Source organism: Tasmannia lanceolata, unplaced genomic scaffold (assembly GCF_043159265.1).
Source record: "Tasmannia lanceolata isolate RefF3 unplaced genomic scaffold, GAP_Taslan_0.1 ptg000018l, whole genome shotgun sequence".
NCBI classification, from domain to species: domain Eukaryota; kingdom Viridiplantae; phylum Streptophyta; class Magnoliopsida; order Canellales; family Winteraceae; genus Tasmannia; species Tasmannia lanceolata.
The window spans coordinates 21,944,374-21,961,564 of NW_027518695.1; the positions used below are offsets into that span (position 1 = coordinate 21,944,374).

At 37.6% G+C, this 17,191-nt stretch overlaps 1 pseudogene across 1 annotated transcript; it reads right to left on the reverse strand.

The window, feature by feature from the left end:
* Nucleotides 1-486: 486 nt before the first annotated feature.
* Nucleotides 487-15,942, reverse strand: LOC143851741 (protein disulfide isomerase-like 2-3; annotated as a pseudogene). The gene is made up of 9 exons (XR_013236488.1): nt 14,694-15,942; nt 10,463-10,615; nt 7,185-7,298; nt 4,641-4,799; nt 3,795-3,894; nt 2,897-3,074; nt 2,664-2,809; nt 1,214-1,719; nt 487-947 (listed from the first exon to the last, which is right to left on the reverse strand). The product of XR_013236488.1 is annotated as a protein disulfide isomerase-like 2-3 (transcript).
* Nucleotides 15,943-17,191: the final 1,249 nt, after the last annotated feature.

Here is a 17,191-nt window from a genome sequence, read left to right on the forward strand (position 1 = left end):
ATCCGAAGTGGATCCATTGACACCCTTAATGGGCTTGACCAAGACATAAGTGGGTCTGATCCGCAGTGGATCCATTGACACCCTTAAGGCCTTAATGGGCACCATTCCGATGACTCGCGAGGCTAATCGAATCCAAAATTTACATTCTTGCTATTCAATTTCTGGCCAGATGTCGTCTCATCAATGGCCCTAGCTTATTAAATCGAGGTGGGGCCCATCATTTTAAACCAATGGGGACCACTTGAATTGGTGGTGAGGAGGACTACTCCGATGTTGTAGGCAGGGCAAAGTACAAAGGGTTATGCTAGCTGTAAGGTCTTGATTGGTTCAGGTGTCTCCAAATCTGACTTTGTTTTGTTTGTTGATTTGAAAAATGAGAGTCGTTGAGAGTGATAGAAGTAGCAATCAATACATTGAATCCAACATTATATTTACACGTAACATAACCTACTATGTTTGTTTTATCAGCTTTCTAATAGATATTGTTGGAAGGCAATGCTGATGGGGACACGTGTGCAGAGATCCACACCACTGTCTTGTGGGACCCACCGTCGATAGGGCACCTTACCAACCTCAAAGATTGAAAGAGTGGCTTTCTTTTATACCCAAATAGTTTTGACGGGCAACCACAAGTCTAGCACATAGGTTCCACCATAATTGGATCAGTCTGAAACTTAGAACAGTTAAGGTGCCTCTATGATACTTCCAATAAGCTAAACATCTGATTTTTATAGAGCTGATCTTACATCATACAGGGGATTCACAAAATCAATGGTCTTAATCAGACACAAGGTTGAATCATATAAATCATATCTTAACAATGTGTGTTTGGGTAGTGAACTCACAGATTTAAGCTCTCGATTCTTACCAGCTATCTTTACCTCAGAAAAAACTTGGCCACTTAAGCACATTTTCTTGGCATTGGTGGCGGGATGGTCGGTCCTGATCTTAAAAAAAAGGTTGGCAAAAGTGTTGCAACATTGCTTAGCTCATACTTCATAGTTCAATTAGAACACGCGCAAAGAAACAATGAACTATAGGAAAAAAATACTTCAGACTTAAGTTTGCTTCTGTATAAGATGAAATCGATAAATCAGTAAAAAAAACTGTGTTAAGTGTTCACTGTGAGAAAAATCTCAATTGTGAGAGAAAAATGTTGAATTTGCATAAAAATGGTAAGCTAGAAATCAAGAGGTTCAAAGACATGACTCACAATGTATGATGAGTTGATGACAGATAAATGTTATTGCTCGTCTTGCTCGCCCCAAGTTTTCCCTTTCCTCTGTGTTTTCCTATGCCAGTTAGTACTCGTCCTTGCTTGTATCTTCTCCCATGAGCTCTTCGAGGGACAACTCATCCTCTTCGATGATTTCTCCATCTTTGCCGTCCCAAGGTTCTGTCTTGACAATGACGGGGCATTTTCTAGAGGCAGATTACCCTTACCACCGCGCCCTGCTTCCTTCACAAACTCCCCGAAAATAAAGTCCTTTGTCTTCTTTTTTTTATATTACAATTAAGCACTAACAAATCTCACTAATGAATCAGCAGGGATTACAGACTTACACAACATCCGCGAGCTCAAAAGCACTGCGAAGAGGAGCATGGGCGGCTTTCTTCACATTCAAGGCTACCAAAGCTGGGTAACCATAAGGCCATAACCACCAACACCGACTTGCTTCTCAAGATTTGGGTTGCTTACCCAAAGCCACCCAAACAAAGCTGCGACAAACATTCAATTTTAATTTCAGAAAACATACAACACACACTCTAGTTGTCAATGTGTAGGAGTGTCTGAATCCGATACTGCTATCGAGTGTAGGATACATCAAACCTCAAAAAGACCATTCATGGATTCGCTAAATCATCTCAAATTTTAATTTTGTTTACATAATAATATGGTTATAATACGAGATATATTGCCGATTTTAATTGATTAAGTAGATATAATGTTTTATTTTCATTTAAGAAACTTACAATTATAAGGGGTAAAACTCAAAACATGTGATACTTGCAAAGTTGGGGTAGCAGTATTCAGAAAACAAAAAATAGATCTAGAAGTGTCTCAGCTAATCCTAAAGTATCGGAATTCGAGATGTGTCCAACCCGGGTACTTCGTCCATTTAGAAGAATCCATGTAACATGGTTCTCCATCCACAAACGAAAGAATCCCATTTTGTTTAAATTCATGTATCTATAATGTAAGTTGTGAAGTCCTCAAATCCAGTGCATGCATAATATTGCTTGAATATGAATACTAGAATTCATCCTGCATTAAGTAACCGATGATATGTGCTTCTAAGGTTCAGATGAATCATATCATCGAGTGTAACTTTTTGGTCCTTGTATTCCTAGCATGTGTGAGTTGGAGGCACTTCTGGTTTAGCTTCCATGGACAATCTGTCCAACATTGAGACTTGTCCAATATTGACACTGGAGTCAAAGTTAATTCGAATGCAATACAAAGAGAAATGAATAGTGCACTTAAGCAGATTATATTGCCCATTCAGTAAGAACAAAGGTTATTCTATTTCCCCTTAATAGAAGAACAATTAGATAATTTGCATCAACCCATGCCTGCACGCGTATCTTGCTCCTCGTTCAAGTATAAGTGATATTTACGCACATAAAAGAATCCATAGTATCTATACAGCATGAGAACTTACCTGTATGGACTTCTTTTAAACTTCTCAGCAACTGACAACAACAGCTCAAGACACGTGTTCCTTCCCTTTGCCTTCGAATCCAAAATGTCGGGAAGGAAAGCTACAAAAAAGATTGCAGCAGTGCCTCACTTCTCTTCCATCACATCCTAGAGAAAACCAACAAAAAATTTGACTTTTATCACTAATCAAACCTACACATGAAAAACTTAGCACAAAAAGACAGCAATGCTTACTGTGCTTGTCAGCTCCAGTTACTTCAGAATGAGGAACAATAGTCTCCAGCTGCTCTAGAGCAAATGCTTCGATTGCCCAGGAAGCTCTTGCACCCTCATAGGGGTATGGGCTATCTTTGTCAGCACCAAACACCAGAATGGTAGAAAAGCCTTGCACATTGAATCGGCTCATCAGAGACTGTATGACATTACCAGTTGGAAACTATAAGATCAAGAAAGCATGTTCGCAAAATACAGCAGCTTTATGACTAGGGAAGTGATATATTAACTCCCTTTTTTTTTAGTTGGGAAAGCCCCCTCTCGCGTAAAAGAGTAGTCATAAATAGAGAGGCCTGTTTAAAGTAAGAGAAAAGGGGCGAATATCACTTCCCTTATGACTATTCTCAAAACATAGCTTTGAAAAACACAACTTGAAAAGGCAAAAATAATATTATATGCAGATGTGCTCCCACAAATACACTCTTTTGCATGCAATTGAGGGCATGCATAGATGCTACAAAAAATCTTTACCGCTGGACCCCTAAACTTTTTTTTTTTTTAATCTTCAAACGACATTGAAGTTATGAACTAAAATACTTAGCCCATCAGATACCAGTTAACCAAATTAGATTAAATCTTATTGTCTTAGAAGGTAGGATGCAGAGCTACTGAACTAGCTAACAAAGCTTGGGTGTAGGCAAATTCAGCAAGGTCAGATTCAAGCATAACTTCAAGCTTTGAGGAGTTCTTGGCACATAACAAAGCAATGGTTTCAAATCCAAGAAGCTACAATTTTACATATAAAAAAACTATAATTTTAAGATATCCAAACTTCCATCTACATGCAGTTCAGAATAGATCCACTGTGGTAACTACTTGCCGAATGACAAACTATTTAGGCAGAATAACATAAAATTACCTTTCCAGCATCACAATCAACATGGCCAAGCTTCACCTTTCCCTTCAAGTTATTCGCAGCATTCTTCCATTCTGGTGCCAGATTTTTAGAGTGCCCACACCTGAAACGAAATGAGAGAGCATTATCTCTAAGTGAAAATAATAATACTTCAAAATTTATAGTCTCAAATTGGAAACCATAAACTACTTTTACATAGGCAAAATGCAAACCAGAAAAAAGAACAAAGAAGAAAGAAACACTTTATGAAAATGCCTGTGGCAATTCAATAAATGGCCAAAATCCCACCATTTAAGGGCGTTTGAACCCAGAGGCCAACTAGTAAACAACTAATCCAGTTTAGAGATGCAGATTAAAGTGCGCGCGCGCACACACACACCACTTCCAATGGCAAGACCAAGCCCAGCTATAAACAGATATATCTTGGAAGAGAACTGTAAAAATGAAGAGTATATGACCTTTGAGTGCCCAGTTTTATATGCTACTTTAATGTATGGCTGCAAAGAATCAAAGAGAATACATGGAAACAAGGAGGCATTTAAAGAACATCTATGTTGCAGTGATAAATATTACATCTTTCATTAATTTATCGGTTAAACCGTTCCTCTTTCCCAAGCATCATGAATCGCAGGAATTGACGTAAATGTGTCTACTGGACTTCTGATATTCAATGTACATTAGTATAAAGTTACATTGTCAACTCATTCCTCAAGCTTGAAGTGAATAAAGAAATTTGAAATGGTTATGGGGATAGTTCCAAAAGGTCATTAAATTATCACTGAATCCTATCTTGCTTACCATGCTCAACGAACTAAAAGAATAATCAATTAGAAGTGCAGCCCTACTCACCAGGGTGCAAAAAAGTCAACAATCCAGAGTTCTTTACTTTTAAGGACCAGTTCATCGAAATTACGAGAATTCAATTCTACTCAGGTGCCTTTTTTGAGTTTATTCAGTTGATCCCACTGCTGCCTGTCCATTTAAATGTTCCTTCAGAAGTGCCTTAATCTGTAAATGACTCAACAATCTCAGCTTTTTTACATAAGATGATCTACTGATGGAGAAAGCCAACAATAATTAGAAAAAAATAACAGTCAGCACGTAAAGAAGTTACATGCTTGAGCACGAGTACACAGATCAATGGATCTTAATTCACAGGCTGCATACTTACATTTGTAAAACAAGTACTTACATGCTTCTCATCAATTAACAAATGGGTCAGAACTCTATATATGCAAAATATAAAGAAGTTTTACTGACCAAATTATTTTACTAGTTCATCAAGTAACACAATGCAAATAGAAAACTAAGCTTGCACTTTCTCTGGATCAACTGGGAAGATTATCTGGATAGATGGTGGCTCCTACACAAAAGAAGAATGCAGTTGAATGCAGGGTAGGAAGATTCTTCACGAGTGAAGCTGCATCTGCATGGATTCCCTTTAGAGCGTTGAGTCAGAAGTCATTTACAGAGATTGGTAGAAGGGCAGATTAGGGAGGACAAGGTTTCAGAACCACATAACAAGTTAATTTATACTTGAACCTGGGTGCAATTATATGGAAAATGTTTTATGTCCGCTACCCGCAGAGATGTATACAATGAATGTACAGTTTCTGTGGAGGTGGTGCTTGAAGCTCCAAAATAAGAAGAGAGAGATATGATAGAAGGAGCTCTACAGGGGAAGCTGGCAAAGACCTTATTGATTTGGAAAGACCTATATGAATGAAGATGAGAAATAAGATTTACCTGGTTGGAAAGAAGAGTGGAAGCTAAGGTAGGAGGTTGGATTATAAAGTGATCAATCCCAAAGAAGTAGGGATCCATAAAACATTCATGGTGAAGGGGTGTTTTTTTTAAATAAAGAACGTTAAAATATGATGTTTTAAGGCTCACAATAAGGTTTGAAAAGAATGGGTCTCAGGTTTGGAGCAATTTTACTTGGAATGCATTTCATTCCGGCAAGCAGTACAGAAACGAGTATGTATGGGGTACGATCAGTACACAATACGATCAGCGTAGGCTTAGTTGGTTCACTATTTGGGATTCTCAGTACATAGTACAATGAGGGTAGGCTTAGTTGGCTCACTATGTGGGATGCGGGTTGATTTGGAGTGCTAATTCAATTAGCTTTGGTACTCTATATATGCATAAGTGTGTGTGATTTCTCAAAATCCAAAATGAACAGCAAATAAGGGGATTGAAAACTAGTGAAAAATGTCAAATGAAGTGAATGTCACAAGGAAAGAATTAAAAATCATAATCAACCGACAAGTTTAGTGAGCTTGAAAAACAAGGGAAATGCCAAAATTTCAAGAGGATGACAATGGAAGAATCATGATATTCGTGCGCAAATTGTAAACCAAGCAGTTGGAGGGAAAAACCTATGTTGATGTATGTCTCTCAAACGGGGAAAACAGTTCTTCCATTTCAGAAATGCCCTCTCTCTCAGTATATGTTGACATGCATCTCTCTTTCTCTTTTGCGGGTCGTCATTTTTAGCGTTACGGATTCAATTCGTATTACAAACGAACCATGTTTGGGGTCGTACGACCCAGAACACCAATTTTAGCGATTTGGGCTGCAAACAAGCTATGTTCGGGTCATGTGATCCAGATCACAGGTCGATAGGGGGGTAGCAACCCTGTTAACACTGGTCAAGACATCACAAGTTGATTATTTATGTGCAAGCAGGTTTTGCCTAGAATTGGGTACTAGTGCACAACGGGTCAGGGTATGGTCTAGCATTGTTGGAGGTGTTTGGTTACAAGGTGGCAGGATTCAGTGGAACCAATAGGATAATTGTGGGATAAATTCACATTATTTTAGATACTCGGGCTAGCCAAATGTAGAAAGTGATTGAGGAGTATTGCCACAGCATAATGGAAGCTTACAAAACAAGAATTGGGTGCAATGTTTCCTAGATTGAATGAATAAAAGGTAAATTTAAACGGAGTGAATAAAATAAAAAAAAGGTAACTATAACCGCTATCATTTCCTGACTTGGGTGTAGGAATGCTAACTGATTAAATGTAGTTCACCTCGTAAGCATGAGGGTGCAAATGGCTTGCTATTAATTTGAATTTCAGCTATCAAAACAATAACACATAGACTTGAAGGAATGAAGGATGATGTAAGAAATTGAAGAAAACACTGAAAGTAAATTCTGAAAACTAATGCTTCTGGCCATTACCAGAAAAATGGAATGATAAAACTATTAAGACATCGATCAATCGGTAAAACTTAAAATAAACAGTAATAAAATCAAATGACAAAACAAAGTATTTAACCTACTTCCCACAGCCCTAACCATATGATTCTCAAATTTCTCATAACCAAATTATTAACTTGTATCCACCCATGATATGTGAAACTAAGTAAACTATTGCAACAAACCTGCTTAAGTGCAAATTCTGTGACTGGTTTGACATCCTTTGCTCTTTGATAATCCAGTGGCGGCTTACCATGGGCAAACAACTTTATTGTTGGAAATCTTTTAATTCCATAATCCTTCATAAGCAAGCAGACCAAATCAATATAAAGTAACAATTTTCTCGATCATGGTTTTCTTGAAAACACAAATTAATCATTAATGTAGCATGGAAATGAATAAAATGCTATTCACTGGCCTAGCTAATTGTGCTGAATTGAAGCTAAGGATACCAAAATCGAATAACCTTGAACAAATTACTAATAATATAAAAAACAAATTAAAGCTTTAAAAAGTACATGCAGCATGTTGCATGCACAAGATGAGCATAATAAATAAAAAAATTACTAGCAACAAAATCCAGCACAAATATTCTTGAATAAAAAACAAGTACATAAATGAGCCCGACAAAAATATAGGTACTAACTCACACGGGTACAAGATCCAAGATGATGACAAGACAATATGCAACTTTGTTACTAGATATTACTAAAAAAAATGATCTCCACAAAAATTAAGGGATTAACTCAATATGTACAGCATTCAAGACGATGATGAGCCAATAAGCAATTTTGTTACTAGATCATATTCCTCCTTGAGTGTGTTCCGACGGTGTGAGAATTCTTTTTTGTGCTGTTTTCTATGATTTAGCCGACACTTTGACTTTAATGTTGAGACACATGTCGTGTCATTGTTAGTGATTTTGCATTTTCAAAATCATGTATATTACATGTTTTAGTGTTTTGGAAAATGTTTTATCAAAAGCGTTTGGGAAAAAAGAAAATGTTTTCTTGGAAATATTTGCTTTTACAAAAGGATGTAGAAGTGTAGTTGAAAAGATAGTTCCACATCGGATGAGAGAAAAGAAAGAGAAGTGCTTATAAAGCACTACCTTTTCTAACTCTTGTTGATTGCACATTGGGTTGAACCCATGGTTGGACCCGCGGGACGGTGCAACGCACCGTTCGCACACGCGCGCGCGGCGTGGGCAATGGGCTATAGGGCGCATAGTGGCGCTTTATTGGCGCTTTTTTAGGCGCACTTTGCACTTCGCACGTACGCAACGTCGCGAGGAGCGATTGGAGCCTTTAATTTTTCCAGATTTGATCTGCACCGTTGGATCAAGATGAAGGTGGACCGGTCGGATGGGTGGGTCAAATGGTTCGCAAGCCCATCAAGCCGAATGGTTCAGTTGGGTTGGGCTTCGGTTCGGGCCTAACGGTGGGCCCGTTTCGGTTCGGGCCTAACGGTCGGCCCAACGGACCCATGACTCCAACGGTCAAAGGGTGTGATCAAATGGGTTGTGTCCCTTTCCCCAACGGTCATGTGCCAAGGGGGTGCGATCCACACCATAGATGGTTGATCTAACGATGACTGGGTTGGAGAGAGGTTTTACTCAAGCCAACAGTCACATCTAGGATCGATCAGGACCGTTCAATATCAATGGGTGCGATCTAACGGTCAGATTTCAAACATTCTGGAAAGGTGCCCTGTAGAGGTGTTTTTCACACTGAAAAGACACCAGATGGTCTATAAAAATGTGCAAACTTCAATCATTTCAAATAGAAATCGAATTGGCAATTCTGACTGATTTTACACTCTCTTCTACACTCCTACAAAAATCCCCAAGTATTTCTACATACTGTTTTTCTTTTGTTTACTGTTCTAGATACTGTTTTTCTGCAGAAACAGAATCTAGAGATTTCTCTAAGGCTTGAAATTTCGGAAGGGCATTTCGGGTTTGATTCCGCTAGTGCTACGCGTCATCAAACATTAGTAGGGCTTCCCTACTAGGCTTCATTGTATCTTGGAGGCAATTCGCGGATCCCCTTTGCACACTACTAGTGGGGGCGAATCTTGTCTTAAGGAAAGTGATATCACGCCTTGAAGCAACAAGTTTCTGTTTTCTATCATCAACAGTACCCTCAACAAATTTTCCAACAATGTTCAACACGACACATGTGTTAGACTTCAATTAGATCTCTGGATCCGGCCCTATCTGGCATTCTGCTCAAGCCCTCTGCCAGGACAGAAGAGGAACGAGAATTATGCTCTCCTGACAAAGACCCCTTGAAGTCTTGAAAAAGCCTCTAGGAGTCCCATTGATCAAGATCGAACACCATATTGACGACATAAACTTCATCATCCAGTCCATCAATTTACTTTCAAATCCCATTCGGCTCATAATTAAGTCGATGCACTTCTACTCCACTCTGTCGTAGGCATTTTCCATGTCTTACAAAAGATACCAGATTTGTCGAATCTATAATAGTATTCTATACATTCATTTGCGAGAAGGGATCCTTCTAGTATTTTCCTTCCTTTAATGAAAGCACTTCGCACTATAGAAATAATCCCACCTAATACTCCCCGAAGTTTGTCATCCAAGACGTAGGCTAGGATCTAATAAATACTACCTACTAGGCTGATAGGCCGAAAGCTAGCTGAACCATCTGCTACATCTATTTTGGGGATTACGATAATGAAAAGCGACACTATGCACCTAATCAAGCATCCTCCTTCAGAGAACTCAATCAAAGAAGTCCATTATGTCGTTTTTAATACAATCCCAGGGTACATGGAAGAACGATAGGCAGAAACCGCCAGGGCCTGGCACTGTATCCCTTTTCAGGGAAAAAACGGCTTCTTTGACTTCCTTCTTAGAGAAGGCGATCTGAGCCTTGGATTCTTCATCAAGCTTCTTGAAATGAACGTTTTCCGTGAAGGAGAAGCATCGGTCTTCCAACGAATACAGTTTTTTACAGAAGGAGAATTTTCTATGAGATTGATACCTTATCCTGTATCCTTGTGCTTAGATTGCTTTAAGTTTTTTTCGTTAGTATAAAAGAGGTTAAGTTCTGTAATGGGGATTATGATGGAAGGCTGTAAGCTATTGAAATTCATGAAGGTGAATTTTCACCCCAAACTGGCCATACTGTCCAAATGTACAACTTTTGGGTGTTTATTTATTTTATCTCTTGCTCTCTTCTTGGTTGTTTTCTCCTCTAATCTCTTAGATCAGATAAGCCACACTACATTCTATATTGGGCAACAAGCAATGCCATTATTAACTTTTCTGCATTTGTATTGTAATGCCTTACTCTCTAATATTAATAAATTTTTCATTCGGAGAATAGATTTCATTCATGATGAGATGACATGGCACATCAACGGTGAGAAGTTTACAAATAACATACTACAGGCATCTACATCCAAACTAGAAATGAAGTTATAGATATCGAACCTGAGCTAGTGACTTGTGAGCATCAGCATCAAGAGCTGCCACAGTAGCAATTCCCTTCAAAACAGTCACTACTTTCTCCCATCTAGGTGTCAGAGCTTGGCAATGACCACACCAAGGTGCAAAGAATTCGACAATTCCGTTCGAGTTCATAACCTGCCACATTGCCCAAATTTTCTCAAACACGCACACACACAAAAAAAAAGAGCATCTTTGTACTAGAACAGCAAATTATTTGTCAATGAGTGACATTAGTCATTGTTAGAACCAACCCAATGGATAGGCTACATCCCACAAAAATGCTGATTGGATGATCCTAGCCATGCGATCAGCATCCTCCAAGCTGGCTTTTAGGATACCAATCAAAAAAAAAAAAAAAAAAAACCGGCTTTTAGGATCGTCATATCAATGTGATATATGGGCAGTGCCCTATCCACATTGGGACCCATAAAAATGACCAGTTCTGATAATCACAATATAACATATGTCAGAGATTGTGGCAGATAACAGATTACCAAGGCAACTATGATAGTCCAAGGAGGTTTCTACGTTTCAGATCGGATGGTTAGGATCATCCCACAGATATGATTTTTTCTTTATCATTATAATTGGGTGATTGAAATAGCTCACGGATCAATTGATTCACCCTTTGCTGCATTCAAATGGGTGCTTTGCCTTGGTAAGTTTTGAAGATTTGCAACTATTTACGGTGAAGCTTGGCCCTTATGCTTATAAGCTATAACATTAACCTTCTTCCCTCTCAAAATCTCGATACAATCTAAACAAATCTAATACAGAAAATCCTTGATGTAGAGTTGGCCATTAAAGTTTGGAAGAATTACTCTCATTTTGCAACTTCAAGAGTCTCAATCTTGATTAACATCTCCTTTGAGAATGATCTCTTCAATCTCTTTGTCGTTAGACTCTTTTATGTACGTTTGGGGCATAATTGGGTCCCAGGGGTGCAACTCGGGTAGGGTCGGGTTGAGCTTTTGCTAAACAATGAATGGGATTCAGCCCGAACCCGACCCGATGTTAAGGTAAAAGCTCAACCCGAATTCAGAAGAACAACCCGAGTTGCACCATCTAGGTCCAATGACACGAGCATAAAGATTGCGAGCCTCTTCGATGATCTATGGTCTTGTAGTGTTACTAACTCGGGTGCGCCCCCTAGATTCTGAGTAATGCGATCATTGCTCGTATCTCTTCTTGAAATACCTCGAATACTGATGTTGCTACAGTGTAGTTTTTGAAAGCATCATTTGTAAAGTTGTGAAAAATTACAAGAAATGTGAAGTTAAGAAATCAAATCGTCTACACCAAAGAAAGCTTCAAGACCACAAGGAAATATTGCAAAAATAAATTGTATTTAAGTGGTAATAACAGAGTTCGTTTGGGTTTAAGATACAATATATGGAGTTTTTCTATGGTTATAGTCCAGTATTTTTCAAAAAGTACTGTACAGCTTACACCATACGATGATCCAAACCGTCCATTTGATGGGTCACAACGTAAATAAGTTGCGCCCAAAAAAGCATGTCCCTAAGATGATCCTAGCTCTCTGATCTATAGAGATTTCCATAATATGTGTTGGGTATATAATATAACCCATATATGTTCTAATATAAGCCCAATAAGATAATGGACCGGTGTAGTGGGCCTACATGGGCTAGAGTCAATTAACCAATCATTAACCCTAGTATATCTCTATATATAGGGCCTGGAGGCAACAAACTTGGTATTCCAAACTAGATACCTTGGGTGTGATGCTTCAAGCAACCTCTTGCTTGACTTAATTACCTCTAACAATCTTGAAGCATTACACCCAAGGTATCTAGTTTGGAATACCAAGTTTGTTGCCTCCAGCCCCTATATATAGAGATATACTAGGGTTAGACCTCACAGAGGAAATCTACATGAACCAGCCTGAAGAGTTTGTCATGAAAGGTTTGGAGAACAAAGTTTGTAAGTTAAACAAATCTTTATATGGTCTTAAACAAGCACCTAAAATGCGGCATTAAAAATTCGACAAGGCAGTAAAGAGCTTTGGTTTTCAGACTAGTTACTCGGATAAATGCCTTTACTTTCGTTCTGTGTCGAATAAGGCTGCAATTATTTGCTTGTATGTAGACGACATGTTGATTCTTGGTTCCGATCATTCTGTAGTGTGACGTGAAATCAATGTTGGCTAAAGAATTCCGACATGAAAGATCTTACACCATTCTTGGTATGAAAATAAGTTTTGAAAGGCAAGTGATCACTCTTAGCCAAGCCCATTTTATTGAGAAACTACTTTCTACATGGGGATACAGTGAGTGTAAACCGATTGAGACACCATTTGATTATACCAAAAAATTGAGACCTAATGAAGGAGCCAGCGTGAATCAGTTGGATTATTCTAAACTAATTGGTAGTCTCATGTATGCGATGAGTTGCACTAGACCAGACATAGCCTTTACAGTTGGCATGCTGAGTCGTTTCACTAATAATCCTGGCCATAAGCACTGGGATGCCCTTATGAGGCTGATGAGATACCTTTAGGGTACTCAAGGTTATGCTCTATGTTATAATGGTCATCCTCCTATCCTAGAAGGATATATAGATGCATCATGGGGCTCAGTACTAGGAGACAGATTTCCAGTGGTTATGTATTTACACTGGGTGGAGCCGCTGTTGCATGGAAGTCAAAGAGACAAACTTGTATTGCTTTGTCATCTATGGAATCAGAACTTTATGCTCTAGCTTCTGCAGGAGATGAAGCAAAGTGGATAAGAGATCTGATCTTGGACATTCCATTGACCTATTTAAATATTAACTCTTTAAGTATGTTCTGTGATAATCAAGCTACAATTACGGTTGTGAAAAACTAACTCTTTAATGGTAAGAGGAGACATGTCACGTTGAAACATGCCACGCTGAATTATCTTATAGAACAAGGTATTATCACTTTGGTTGATGTGAGATCGAAGGATAACATAGCCGATGCTCTTACGAAGGGACTGAATAAAGATCGAATATTCAAAACTATGGGGTTAAAGACTGTGTAGACATGTCTTAACCTACATCCATGTTATTTTGAATTTTTCGAATCTCCCTTTCTTGGCCAAGATAAGCACTTGATATGTTTCAATGATGTTTATAGTTGTCTTTATGTCATTCCACATTTGATGACATGTCCTTCTTGAGAAGGTTGTTTTATTCCAAACTTGATGATACAACTTAACTCAATTTGGATATGATGGCTGTAACATTCCAAAGGAAAACATGGAATGGTTCTTTGCAAAAGAAACTATTAAGGTCTTGTTCTTGAATGAAACTTGACATTGTTGCTTACTGATATTTACTTTTTCAGCCATTATGAAATTGTACTAAGTTCTTCTCATTGAACTAGATACTTTTAGTAATTTACACAAATGATTGGATTCATTTTTAATGAAATTCAAATTTGGTAATTTACAGGAATTGGCGAAAATGGAGGAGATTACCTTGATTTGGATCTTGATGGGATGACTTACTTGATGAGTGAATCATTATAGAGCCATGAGAGAACTATTATTTTCTTTTCAGTTAATTAAATAGTTCACTTACATGTGAAACTGCTTTGTTTGAGTTTAGATTATTTCTAAAACTCTTGGTTATTCTTAGAAGTATTCGTGTTTTCAGTTGAATGACAGATCTTCTTTGATATGGTGATATGGATGAGTCAATATTTTGTTTGGACATCACATTATCTATCTATTGGATTGTGCTATATGTAGAACATAGGAGGAGATTGTTGGGTATATAATATAACCCATATATGTTCTAATATAAGCCCAATAAGAAAATGGACCGGTGTAGTGGGCCTACATGGGCTAGAGTCAATTAACTAGTCATTAACCCTAGTATATCTCTATATATAGGGGCCGGACTTCAAGCAACCTCTTGCTTGACCTAATTACCTCTAACAATATGCAGTTCCTCTATAGATCGGAGGGTTAGGATCATCCAATGTAAATGATTTTTTGGGCACAACCTATAGATGGGACAATCCTTAAACATGTTGTTCTTAGTATCATTTTATAATAGAAATTATATATTGTTTGTGGGTATTGATTTTATGAGAAGCTCTTCATACAATAAATATTTAAGAAGATTGATCTGGACCTCAAATCATATTAGCATGATCCTAGATCTTTCATCTTAGAGCTGTAGCTTACAAAATAAACAAATATTAGATAAATGATTATGTTACCTTTAGGGTGGGAGATAAGAAAACAAGCCTTTGGGGTCTCTCCTTTGAATTTGTTACCATATAAATCCATGCTTGCAAGGTTCTTTAAATTACCCAACTTCTTAGGGATTTTCCCTTTGAAATTATTCATGAAAAGCTCCTTGCAGCACATAAAACATAGGGCATCATCATCCAAACCAAAGTTTTGCTCCTATAATAATACCCTCAAGAAAATCACCTCCTTTCATGTATACATTTCTATCAAATGAAATCTCCGCATATTTTTACAATTAAAACACCAGAAAAGAGAAAAAAATTGAAGAACTTGTACAATTTGGGGCCTATCTAATGTTCTACAATGTGGGGCCTATCTACTATTCTACGGTGAAAAAAGTTCTACAATTTGGAGCCTATCTACTTTTTTTGTCTTCTTTTTTGAATCTATAACAGAACTCATTAAAAGACAATTACTCAATGGCACAGCTTGCCCAACACACATACATCTCTAGCTGCCCCTTCATTCCTATTAGGTAAGCACCTCAAAGAACATGGATAAATTGAAAATCCTTGTGAAAGAGGCATAAATTTTTATTTTATTTTTACTTTTAGCATCTTAATAGTATTACCTTCGAGTGGTTTGATTATCTCCCACCTTGATTTTGTATTTTGGTTTTTTTTCTCTTTCTGTAATTTGCTAGAACCATCTTGGTTCGTCTTTTAATATATTCTCTTTTTTACCGTCTCAAAAAAAAAAAAAAAAAGCATCTTAATAGTATGATTTTTTCCTTCCAAATTTATTTTATGTCTGTGATTATGAAGGTTGCATACATTCCAAATGGTTGATCGACCCACTAAACCCTTGAGTTTAAGAAAGTTAATACAATTGGGCCCTGTTTGGTTTGGATTTTGAGAATCAGTTTTGAGTCCAAAATTGATTATTCACTCCAAATTAGGGCTTCTGTAAACTCACTTCCATAGAACAAAAACCCCATCAGTTGAACCCTATAACCTTTTGAGAGATTCAATCCCACCCAAACCTTTGATTAAAACACTAAAATTCCAAAAAAACCCAAACAATTCGTTGAAATATTGAAGCTCTCGAATCAAAGACTCCCCCTGTTTTAAACCATGGAAAAATAAAACATGCAATATGGCTTTGCACACAATAGAGGAATAATAACAAAAGAATTTCAGTAACGAAAAGCAATAATCTCCAAAAGGAAAATGGAAGTGAAGTTAAAGAGAAAAATAAATGGTCGGACTCTCTGTTTCAAACATTTACCTTGAACCTATGTCAATATAGCAAAGAGATAGAGAGGCAAAGTGGAACTGCATATTATGAAAACCTCTGGATCAGAGGGTTGGGATCAGTCTATAGAAATGATTTTTTGAGCACAACCTGTTTACGCTATGGCCCATCATGGACGGTTTGGATCATCTTATCTCGGGTCGGGTCAAGTCTAATTTTTTACTGGAAAACCCGAGCTTCGTAAATCCAACCCTACCCAAGATAGTTTCTCGGGTTGGGTCGGGTTTTCATTTTTTGGTGCAGGATAGTGATTAATTTTAAAGAATGCTGGGAAAAAAACAAATTTTCACCCAAAAAATCTCTAAAGTTATATCAAGTGTATAAATTTAAGCACTCTTATATTTTTAAATTTTCATAGAAACAATTGTTTCAATAAATTGGAAAATAATTTGCTATGTTATTTAAGAGATATTTAAGAAAGTCATAGTACACCCATACGAGTCGGCCGGGAGTTGAAAGGGCTCTCCCATTAGATGCAAGGGATGGTTACGCTTTGAATACACTTTAACTTGCACCATCATCAATGCACAACCGTCCCTTGCAGCCAATCGGGGAGGGAGCCCTTTCACCCCATTTCTGCAAGGGCTCACTTTAGTTTAGAATACCTCTTCATTATATTTCCACTACACCATTTAGTAACATTATGTTGCAAGTCATCACTGATTTGTGGAATAATACTTAATGACGATGTTCAAACATTACATTATAAGCATTAGTGGCGAAAATTTGATTTTGTCACTAACAGCAGGTTATTTAGTGGCAACATGTATTTCGCCACTAAAAATGATATTTTTTTACACCATATAGCGGCAACATAATGAAAGTTGTCACTAATATTATTTAGTCAAAATTATGGGCCATTGCATATGATTAGTGACACTGTATAAAGTCGCTACTAAATTATATCTTTAGTGGCGACTACATAGTCTTGTCCCTAAAACCTAATTATTAGTGGCAGCCTATGTTTTGCCACTGAAAAAAGATTTTCCATTGGACTACTTTAGTGGCTACTTGGGAAAATTCGTCACGAATATTACACCCGCCAACATTTCCTGCAAAAAAATTTTCCCCGCATGTGGAGAAAGTGGCAAGATGTTTACTGACAAGATGAATGGTGTCGCTATATGTAGAAATCACGTAGGATTAGCGACGAGATAGAAAGTCGTCACTAAACTATAATCTTTAGTGGCAATAATTTATTAATTAGCGA